This window comes from Salvelinus sp. IW2-2015, linkage group LG1 (genome assembly GCF_002910315.2).
Source record: "Salvelinus sp. IW2-2015 linkage group LG1, ASM291031v2, whole genome shotgun sequence".
NCBI lineage: Eukaryota > Metazoa > Chordata > Actinopteri > Salmoniformes > Salmonidae > Salvelinus > Salvelinus sp. IW2-2015.
The window spans coordinates 49818808-49831198 of NC_036838.1; positions in this window are offsets into that span (position 1 = coordinate 49818808).

Below are 12391 nucleotides of genomic sequence, written 5' to 3' on the forward strand. Positions count from 1 at the left end.
CTGATAAGTGTTGAAGGGCCTGTGTCCCCTCCCTCCAGATGAGGAGGAGGATGTAGACTCAGTATCAGTGACCAATACGCAGCATTAGGGTAAAGTAAGCCATTCGTCTTTATTTGAAACGATGCAACACGAAACAAAGACATTACAAAATTACAAACGAGAAACGACGTAGGACGAAACCTGAACGATGAATTAAACTAACTAAACGTAGAATCTTTGCACGGACAGACAGACTACACTCAAATTGACCTACGAACGGAACCAGGCCAAACAGTCCCGTATGTACTTACATAGTCCAGACGACACAGTTGAGGAAATCCTCCCACAACCACAAACAAAGTGAGAAACCCTACCTAATATGACTCTTAATTAGAGGAAAACGCAACAACACCTGCCTACTAATTGAGAGCCATACCAGGCAACCCAAAACCAACATTAGAATACAGAAACATAGACTGCCCCCCAAACCACGCCACTGGACCATAGTACACATACAAAAACCAACAGAAAAACAGGTCAGGAACGTTACAAGAACCCCCCCCCCTCCGGAATAAGAGGTGCGAACGCCGCGCTGTAGCTTGGACGGCAGCCAGCACAAATCCAGGAGAGGGGTCTGGGGCTACGCATAGCTGTTCCATTGTGTGACGTGCAGCTCTTTCTACCATCAACACCAAGCAATGGTTCGAGGATGTGGTCTCTCACTAGCGGATTTCCGCGACGCTATGTCCCCACTACTACCTACTACAATTATTGCACTCACACTACGCTCCTGTGTTCTTACACATGTAATTTTGTGCCTCTTCTTTAACCATCATTATGATTGAGACTCCGCTCGCAATTTCCTCTGCACAAACTAAGATCCCCTAAATGACCTGCCCACGAATGGCGAGCACCGGACAAAGGAGGTGCAGAAATTGCACCGGGACAATAGATGGAGGCCGAGCACCGGCCAGACACAGACCCATCAGCGGGTTGTCGCCACCGGGACAAGGGGTCACCCCCTGTATATAGCCTCGACACCACGGAGTTTAAAATGTGGGCGCCTCTAGCACCAGGGCAAAGGGCTAGGTCATCTCAGTGTGATTTTTGATATCTTTCTTGGTACACTTATCTAGTTGTCCTGTAACTCTGATAGGAGCAACTCGCATTTTGCTGAACTGCTCCTCTGTTGGTTATAGCTGAGCTTGACTACTTAAGACATTTACTAAGTCGGTTCTCACCGGCCTGTTGTATTCTGCGTGCAGTACTCTGGCAACAAATAACATTGATGTCGATACCGGCTAAACCCAGGAACCCGAACGGCATGCAACTGAAGAGTAGCAATCTGCACCCTCTGTGTGCTCGCCGTGTGACCTGCGTCGGACGAGGACCTACCTGCAGTTATCCATCCGCGTCATGCCTTATTGCTCTGCGAGGATTCTACGAGAACAGGACGCTCATCACTGATGCCATGCTGCAGGACGGCTCTGGCAAGGGAGTTGATATGGAAGGGCTAGGCTACGCTGTGCTGTCATCGCCAGCATAAGCACCTGTCCATGGCTCATATAGAGGTCATAGGGCAGAACATGCTCAGAATGTCAGAATGTTTCGTATGCTGGATACAATGACAGAGACAGCTCAGAGCGCTGTTATGTTCTATAGTCAGCATAGGGACCGACCATGCGGGCTTTAGTATTCATAGGCATAGGGACAGGCCTTTCTGTCATGGGCTCCATGGTCATTATGACTATTCTTGGCTATGTCATGCCTAGAGAGGCTATCTTTGTAGCATGAGGAGAAGACAAGGGAGAGTACTGAGATTCACTGGCTGTGAGCTTGGAAGTAGACCTCGGGTCTACTCGACTGGCTCACTCCTTGAATGGAGGCCAGAAACATACTTTAATTTGACATCCAGCTTATATCTCTGATGTAGGACAAATTCGCACCCACCTACCCTGAAGCAGCTGGGATGCAAAAAGCTAGGCCCACGCGACGTGGCCATTAGCGTATTCGTTGTTAACTGAGATGACAGGTGACAAGTCCTCAATGCAGCTGTGAGCCCAGCCAACAAGTGCAACAAATGTAGAAAGTAACCATCTCATGGAATGAAGTCGGACTGTTTGCTTGTTGCGGTCTTGGCACTTTGACGGCTATTTTACCGGACCGTCCGATTAGACAGATACACCTTACTTCTAACAGTATGTTTGCGGTTGATGCTTACGCTAACCTTCGTAACACCAATCCGCTTAGACCAGCGATCTTAGAAATGGCAGCCGTAGCCCCTGCCAGTAGAGCCACTGGCCAAGGTGTTCAGTCTTAGCCCGACTACAATGCTACGAATAATGTCTGGCGAACCTGAGGTTGACACAGCATTACGTGAAAGGCTAGGGATGCCGTATGTGTATGCCGCCCGAGGAGACGCACTGGTTGCCAGATGCTGTTGGGCCGGCTTTCATTGACATCCAGCTCGATGCCCAATCTTTAGCCCTCCCAGTGCGCAAGGTTGGCTAAAAATAGCCCGCACTGGGTTTAAGCACCCGATTACTGGAACACCAGACGCAATTCTACCGCCAATAACACCGAGGTTTATGTATATTCTAGCCCAGTACGACGCCTTCTACCTCCACGCGTGAAGCAAACTTGAGGGAGGTGTTTCTCAGGTATGCCTATACACTCGGGTCTTTGCCACACGTTCCTCGAGTTGCACCCCCCCCCCATAAGTTAAATGAATTTTTGTGGTGTCCCATGCAACTCTTTACTATGTAATTGACTTCCTTAACCGACGTCGACCGCGGCTGCCATCCTCCATACTCAAGCGCCCTCATCACCTTCGCCTGTCTCATCACAACTTCTCTGCCCCTCCTGGTGACGTCGGATTCTTCCCCCTGGCTGAGCCCCAGGGGTCCTCTACCGTCCAGGAATCTCTCCCACAGTCCAGAAGTCCTTGGTGTGCTCGTGTTGACGCATTCCCTTCCGCTTGGTCCTTAGTTGTTGCCGTGATCTTAAGGACTGTTGTCCTCCTCTCCTCAATGAGAGAGGATGCGAAGGGATCAGTGGACCAATACGCAGCATTAGGGAAATAAGCCATCTCTTTATTGAAACGATGGCAACACGAAAGTCTATTATTTTTACACTTACAAAATTACAAACCACGTAAGACGAAACGGTCGAACATGAATTAAACTAACTAAACGTAGAACTCACGACAGGAACAGACTACATCAGACAAGAGGCATAGAGGACGTTCTGCGTTAAAATATCAAAACAGCCAAACATCCCGTGATGTACATTACATAGACGGACAACAGCAAGACAATTCACCCACAAAACCAAACAGTGAGAACACCCTACCAAACATATGACTCTTACATCTAGAGGAAAACGCAAAACACCTGCCTCTAATTAAGAGCCATACCAGGCAACCCAAAACCAACATAGAAACAAGAAAACATAGACTGCCCACCCAAAACTCACGCCCTGACCATATACTACACACAAAACAACAGAAAACAGGTCAGGAACGTTACAAGAAGGATGAAGATAGGTCTGGGTGAGTGCAGAAAATAGAAACACAGGCATTGGCGTTACACTCAGCACAATACAAAAATAAACAATCAATAGAACATATAAATACAATATAATATATACATTCAGTAATCATATATGAGGATAGAGAATACATATTAAATAAATGCTAAAATACACCTTGAATATTTTTATTTATTTCACACTAAAATAAGAATAATTATTTTCCCATCCTATTCGTGAGCACGCCCAGCGTGCCCAGCCAAGCTCAAGAGTCTCCACTCCCTGAAACTTCCTGAATCCAATCGAATCATTTTCAACTTCCACTTACCCTGCTATGGTTCAAAATCCATGTCACAGATGGGATATAGTAAACCTTGTAAGTTGTGGAGACCCAAAAAATGCTCATTTGTCCTCTTGTGTCGGTGTTTGACCCCTGACAGTTTTAAAGACATATTGGAATAGCTCTCACACGTAACGAGAATTCAAAAGGGTATCTATATCCATCAAATGGTAGGCATATCTCCCTATTTTAGCATCATCTATCGAACTAAACTGATAGATATACCTTGGAGATGGATAACCTATGGTTGTCATGATGGATCCCACAGCAACTGTCTATTTAGCGTCACCTTTAGTTTTATTCTGTGTTGACAGTAACTTGAATATCTCTAAAATCACTGCAGCCTATGAAAAGATATACATTGCTGAGTGACGCTATGCTTATGACGTTTAGATGTTTCCAGACAATATTTAAACCCAGCGTCGATAATATGCACTGACAAAATAAGTAATGAAAAGTGTAGCTGACAAATGGGATATTTGTAATCTGGTATCATATCTCGTGTATTATCCCGAGCTATAGGATCTGTTCATAGCAACAGCTCGCTCTTCCCTTGTCGACCTCACGAGCTCTCTCTCTAACTCTCCTCGTCATCTTGCTTCTCATAGCGATTCTCAGTCCTCTCTCGCCTCTCTCATTATCCCTTACCCCTGGCGAATTAAACAACAGCGTACCGCGTTATGGGTGCATGCCAAAAACATGAAACTAAACATCTAGGAACTCTCTTTTTGAACAGAGCATCCTTTCGTGTCAGCAGCTGACACTCCTCTGGCCCCTTTATTGATTGGCCCCTATTTGGACCCCCTTCATTCCACACTCTGCGTCTGAGATATCTCCGCCCAGGCACCAGATCTTTAAGACGAGACTGACACATTCTGTCTGCAATGACCACGCGCACATGAGCCACTGCGGTCTCCCGCTGCCTAACTGATTTCTCTCGCATTGAGGCTCCGCCTTCTAGGATTTTATTTTCCTGAAAACCACGCAGTACTTCGGGCTATCATACTAGCATCACGTCGGGGGGATTTTAGGCTTCTGGTTTCGTGTTGTATTAGCTTAACTAGACAATGGTGATGTAAAAAGGGCTTTGAAAAGATATGAGCTAGACATTTGATCTTGGATTATTAGTTTTTTTGTGACCTCTGGTGTCCCAGAAGAGAACACAAAAGAGATTTGGGAAAAATCGCAAGATAGAGAAGCGAAAGAGAAGGAATAGGGAAGAGGGAGATGTAGAGGCAATGGAATGGGAGATGGGAGAGAGGAGGCTGCGGGGAGGGAAGAGGCTAGTAGCTAGAGCAACTGTGTAGCACAAAACAACATGTAATACAACCTATTATTGATCAGTTTATTGTATTTCGTAGCATTACTTTCAAGGCATAGCCAATAATACCGCACATTCTTACAATTAGTTGTAAATAGCCAATAACATAACATTGTGAATGTCTATATCTTATAAAACTTTGTGAGGATAGTTACTCGAGAATTTACTGTATAGAAGGATGAAGATAGGTCTGGGTGAGTGCAGAAAATAGAAACACAGGCATTGGCGTTACAGCTCAGACAATAACAAAAATAAACAATCAATAGAACATATAAATACAATATAATATATACATTCAGTAATCATATGATGAGGATAGAGAATACATATTAAATAAATGCTAAAATACACCTTGAATAGTTTTTTATTATGTCACACTAAATAAGAATAATTATTTTCCCATCCTATTCGTGAGCACGCCCAGCGTGCCCAGCCAAGCTCAAGAGTCTCCACTCCCTGAAACTTCCTGAATCCAATCGAATCATTTTCAACTTCCACTTACCCTGCTATGGTTCAAAATCCATGTCACAGATGGGATATAGTAAACCTTGTTAAGTTGTGGAGAGACCAAAAAATATATTGCCTCATTTGTCGGGGTTTGACCTTGACATTGTTTTAAAGACATATTGGACTATGCTCAGTGGGATGTCAAAGGAGTCAATCCTCAGAGTAAAGTAATCTATAGCATCATTATCAACTGAACATGATGATAGATACCTTGGAGAGATTCTATGGTTGTCATGGAGTCCTACAGCAACTGTTTTGCTCACCTTAGTTTTATTTCTGTTGACAGTAACATTGATATCTCTAAATCACTGGCAGTTGAAAAGATAACTGTGAGTGCTATTATGACGTTTAGATGTGTTCCAGACATATTTTAAACCCAGATCGATGCACTGACAAAATAAGTAATGAAAAGTGTAGCTGACAAATGGTGATATTTGTAATCTGGGGTATTTCTCGGTGACAGAGCAGCGATGCTGTCAAGGAGAGCTTCGCCTCAATCCCCTGGCAATAAAACACAGACCCAGGAGCAAATTGAACTGACCTCAGACCCTTTGGAAGCTTGAAGAACGATCTGGCCTTAATGGCCCTGTACTCTTAGAATCTCCGCCTGGCACAGCTAGAAGAGGAATGGCCACCCCACAGAGCCTGGTTCCTCTCTACGTTTCTTCCTAGGTTCCTGCCTTTCTAGGGATTTTTTCCTAACCACAGTACTTCTACATCTGCATTTCTTGCACTTCGGGGTTTTAGGCTCGGTTTCTGTATAAGAACTTTGTGACAACTGGTGATGTAAAAAGGGCTTTAAAGATATGTAAATTTGATTTATTGATTGTTTTTTAACCTCTGTGTCCATGAGAGAAAGAGAGAGAGAGAGCGAAAGAGAAGAAGAGGAAGAGGGAGAGGGAGGGATGGGGATGGGGAGAGAGAGAGAGTGAGGGGGAGGAAGAGAGTAGTAGAGCAACTAGTGTAGCACAAACAACATTGTAAATACAACCTATATTTATCAGTTTATTTATTTGTGCTTTCACATATACTTGCACATTGTTACAATAGTGTAAATAGCCAATAACATAACATTTGAAATGTCTATATTCTTATAAAACTTTTGTGAGTGTAATGTTTACTGTTAATTTCTGCTTGTTTATTTCCCTTGTTTATTTCCCATTTGTTTATTGTCTATTCCACTTGCTTTGGTAATGTAAACAGGTGGATGGGAAGGGGGTTTGAGAGAGAGAGTGGGAAAGGGAGGGAGGGAGAGAGAGAGAGGGGGGAGAAAGAGAAAAGAGGGAGAAACACTGTATATAGACATAATATGACATTTGAAATGTCTTTGTTGACCAGAGCAGCAATATTTGTGACCTGTTGCCACAAGAAAAGGGCAACTAGTGAAGATAAAACACCATTGTAAATACAACCTATATTTATGTTTATTTATTTTCCCTTTTGTACTTTAACTATTTGCACATCATTACAACATCGTATACAGACATAATATGACATTGGAAATGTCTTTATTATTTTGGAACTTTTGTGATTGTAATGTTTACTGTTAATAAGTTTTGTTTATTATCTATTTCACTTGCTTTGGCAATGTAAACATATGTTTTCCATGCCAATAAATTGAAATTGAAATTGAGAGAGATAGAGAGTCCACAGCATCACCAGCCACACCCCAACCAGCTAAGACCACCCCAAGCAAACCCTGGCCACACCATATATAGGCCCCCCATATCAGACCTATGCCCCTTCTGCCCACCCCATGCCCCCCACCCCTGCGGCAAGGACCTCAACATGACAGCAGGACATATTATGCCCAGGCCGTGAGCAGAGCAACAGGCCCAACCCCCACTATTACACCTGCCCAAGCCCCATCCTGCGACCTAAGAGGTATGTATCAGATGCTCAACATGCTCTGCTCACACCTACTGTGATGGTCCGGGCCTAAATCACACAAAAACAACACTAAACACTATGGAACACAAAACTTTTACTATCTCATCCTGGAATATACAAGGTCTGAGGTAATCTGCCTTTGGCCTAAAGAGCAGGAACACAGAGTTCATCAAAGAAACTGGAAATACAGACATTGTCATCCTACAAGAAACATGGTATAAAGGAGACTGGTTGCCCTCTAGGTTACAAAGAGCTGGTAGTCCCATCCACCAAAAAAGCAGGTGTGAAACAGGGAAGAGACTCAGGGGGTATGCTTATTTGGTATAGAGCAGACCTAACCCACTCTATTAAATTAGTCAAAACAGGAACATTTTACATCTGGCAGGAAATTAATAAGGAAATTATCTGAACAGATGAAAAAAAAATATCCTCATGTGTGCTACCTATATCCCCCGTATAGAATCCCCATACTTTAACGAGGACAGCTTCTCCATCTCCCAGGGGGAGATCAAACATTTCCAGGCTCAGGGACATGTAATAGTCTGTGGCGACCTAAATGCCAGAACTGGACAAGAACTCGACACCCTCAGCACACAGGGGGACAAACACCTACCTGGAGGTGACAGCATTCCTCATGGTTGTGAGGTCTGGGGTCTGTTCACCAACCAAGAATTCACAAAATGGGACAAACACCAAATTGAGACTCTGCAAAAATATCCTCAGTGTACAATGTAAAACATCAAATAATGCATGCAGAGTAGAATTAGGCCCATAATGATCAAAATCCAGAAAATAGAAGATAAATACTACAACCACCTAAAAAGAAGCGATTCCCTAACCTCTGATAACAAAGCCATCACCTACAGAGAAATTAACCTGGAGAAGAGCCCCCTAAGCAAGATGGTCCTGGGGCTCTGTTCACAAACACAAACAGACCCCACAGAGCCCCAGGAAAGCAACACAATTAGACCCAACCAAATCATTAGAAAACAAAAGGATAATTACTTGACACACTGGAAAGAACTAACAAAAAAACAGAGCAAACTAGAATGCTATTTGGCCATAAACAGAGAGTAGATTGTGGTAGAATACCTGACCACTGTGACTGACCCAAACTTAAGGAAATCTTTGACTATATACAGACTCAGTTATCATAGCCTTGCTATTGAGAAAGGCTGCCGAAGACCGACCTCTCAAGATAATACAGGCCATGTGCACACTGCCCACAAAATGAGATGGAAACTGAGCTGCACTTTCTAAGCTCCTGCCAAATGTATGACCATATTAGGGACACATATTTCCCTCAGATTACACAGACCCACAAAGAATTAAAAAACAAATCCAACTCCCATATCTTGTGGGTGAAATACCACAGTGTGCAATCACAGCAGCAAGATTTGTGACCTGTTGCCACAAGAAAAGGGCAGCCAATGAAGAACAAACACCATTGTAAATACAATCTTATATTACGTAATGCTTATTTATTTTCCCTTCTGTACTTAAACTATTTGCATATAATATGACATTTGAAATGTCTTTATTCTTTTGGAACTTTTGTGAGTGTAATTTTTATTGTTTATTTCACATTTGTTCATTATCTAGTTCACTTGCTTTGTTAACATGTGTTTCCCATGCCAATAAAGCCCTTAAATTTAATTGAATTAAACAGATCATTACAACAGAGAGACTCAGAATAGTCCTATTACCTCAGCTTTTAATATTATCTCTGGGTGTATGATGCATGTGTACAATGGAGTGTGGAATATTAGGTGTGTGTGTGTGTCGTGGTGTGTGTGTGTGGTGTAATATTTCTTTTTTTTGTGTTGTGTGTTATCAACCAGTGGCAGTGAAGTTGGACTCATTTTTGGCTCTCTCGGTAGCAGGGTGCAGTCTGACATCACAGCTCCAGAGGCTTTTTCTCTGAACGCCACAAAACAGCATACTGCTGTAGCGAGAGTGAAAAAGCACAGACAGAAGTATCTTGGCATTCTGCAGCCAATTATCTATCACATAATTTACATCAGTGATTTCTATGCCAATTTCTCTTTCAGAGACAACACAACCACTTGTGTGCCACTACCACACAGACAAGTTCAGACATCTATATTAAGAATTCAAATAAACATCCATTCAAATGTGTGAAGGGCGTTCCAGTAGAATCCACTGTAGTTGTACTGTTATCTAATATAGCGCGAACACATTTTCATGGAACTCGATGATGGGGGGGGTGTGTGATGTAGGGACTCAGGTTCAGATGAGACACTTTACATCTCAATATGGCACACCATTTCGTTAGTTCCCCTTACACTCGCCGTCGGAACGCAAAGCGCAGCTAGTGGGCAGATAGAAGGGTAGAGACACGACGTACTCGGAGTAGAATACGAGATATAGAGAGAGAGCGTGATAGTTATTCACATCTGAACACTACAGGTTGGAAAAAAGAAACGTCACTCTTTTCAAGGACCCGTATTCAAAGATAGATTCGTAAAAAATCGAAATAATTCAACAGTTTACCTTGTAAAGGGTTTTAAACACTGTTTAAATGCTATTGTTTTCAATGACATAAACAATTCATGAACATGCATCCTGTTGATGGTCGTTAAAAACATACAGCTTACAGACGGATAGGCAAATTAGGTCAACAGTTATGAAAACTTTAACCTAAAGAGGCCTATTCTACGGACTCTGAAAAAACGTGAAATTGCCTTAGGCATGCTGCAAGGAGGCATGAGATGCAAATGTGGCCAGGGCATAATTGCAATGTATAAACACATGTAGACTCCTAAAAGACAGAGATGCAGGGAGACAGGCGGACACGACTGATATCCTCCACGCAGTGGCATAACAGATGTGTAACACACCTGTACAGGAACCAGCATACCCGGCTACCACCCATCGAAATCACACTGGGGACAGGTAACCGGATGGCAACACTCCGGGCGAGTTACCACGCCAGGAGTCACAAGGTCCTTTCTCCATCATTTATGGGTGCAGACTGTCCTCAGTTTAGGTTCTGAGAGAGGCTTGGGTAGTGAGGGTCTTATGTAGATCTGTTTGTATTTTGGGTGGGAGGCAGGTCTCTTACGTCCTTGACTCAGTCATTCAACTGTGGTTCCGGTAAACAACGTCGACTAAGGGCACAAACCCACACTGTCGCTGACCAGACAGGACTATCAAAAAGTCTCTTTCACTGACGAGTCGCGGTTTTGTCTCACCAGGGGTGATGGTCGTTCGCGTTTTTAATCGTCGAAGGGAATTAGGTTACTCTTCCACTTCTTAACGAGGCTGTATACGAACTGGAGCGGGAGCGGTTTGGGGGGTGGCAGGGTTCATCTGTTGGGGCAGTGTGTCACGCATATGGAACTGAGTTGTTGTCATTACAGGAAATACTACATGGTAAGGTTGATGGCGGGAGTACAGGAGGGAGCTACAATCTCCTCCCTAATGCTGGGTATGCCTTGCTCCGGGCAGGCTCTCTGACATGAACCTGGCCTGGTGAATTGCAAGAGGCCATAACTGCTCGTTCGTCGCATAGATTTCTTAGCAAGACAGGAGGCAGTGTTCTTTCACTTATAGGGGTGGAAAGAGCTCGGATAGCTTATCCCATTGCAGTCTGGACTTCGTATTGGATCGGAGGGATGAGGGCCCAGAATGCTGCCAGGAACAGCAGTTGCAGGGTGATTGGTGAGCAAAGAGTGGGCGTACAATCTTATACAAACAGAGAACCTGGCAAATATCGCGTGCAAGTCTAGAGGAGGAGATAGCAAGCATGCAGTATTAATCGTTCAGTGATGTCACACAAGAATACTGACTAGTTTACTTTGATTTTGAAACCCACTTTGTCAGAGGAACACATTATATCACCTTCATGTTTGTCACATGTTTGATGGTGAAATGTGAGTAGGGATTATGGATCAGTTGTTGAATATTGATGGTAATGTATCACACAATCATTTACACATGTTTTAACTTTGCTGAAAATAAAACAGTTGACAGGTGAGGAGGATTTACTTTCTTTTTTGCTGAGTTTAGACGGATCCTTGGGTAACGGGCACTATTAAAGGCAGTTCAAGACGTTGTCAGTAGATACTTGTGGACATTCAAGGCAGCAGTCTCATTGACTACATTAATGATATTTTAACAGTGGAATGTTTTGATTGTCGTCTGTGTATTTAATCTTAGCTATAGATTATACAGATGCCATAAGCGAGAAAACAAAAAGAATTGCAGTTCAGTTGTACTTCTACTACACCAAAAAAACTGTGAGGACATTAAAGGAGGTGGCTGTTTAAAATGCACCTGAGTGAGAGCAAAATACCATGGTCAAGAACTGCTGATAAGCGCTAGGAAAGGATTCTGTCAGGGATGGCAACAGGCGGGGAAGTGGAAAATTAACACTGCCCTGTGCTTGCAGAAGAGTTTCTCCTTGGCGTTTTTCTTTTTGTTACATGAAACCTGTAATTTAAATGGATTTTTATTAGGATTTCATGTTATGGACAATACGCAAATATAGTCCAAAGTGGTGTTTATTCGGTTATCGAGAGCAGGTAGTTAGTGGTTAAGAGCGTTGGGCAGTAAGCATTGGGCCTTGTTGTTCTGGCCTGAACAAGGCAAGTACCCGCTGTGGTCATTTTTAGGCCTGTATTGTAAATAGATTTATTATACTTAGGGGGCAGTATTTTAGTCGGATGATAAAGATGGCCAGAGTAAATTCGACGACCTGCTACGACAAAAAACAGCATAAATGCTGAGATGAATCTGATATTATTAGTAGAATTGGATATAAAAGAAACATCTGAAAGTTTCTAAAACTGTTTGAATGATGT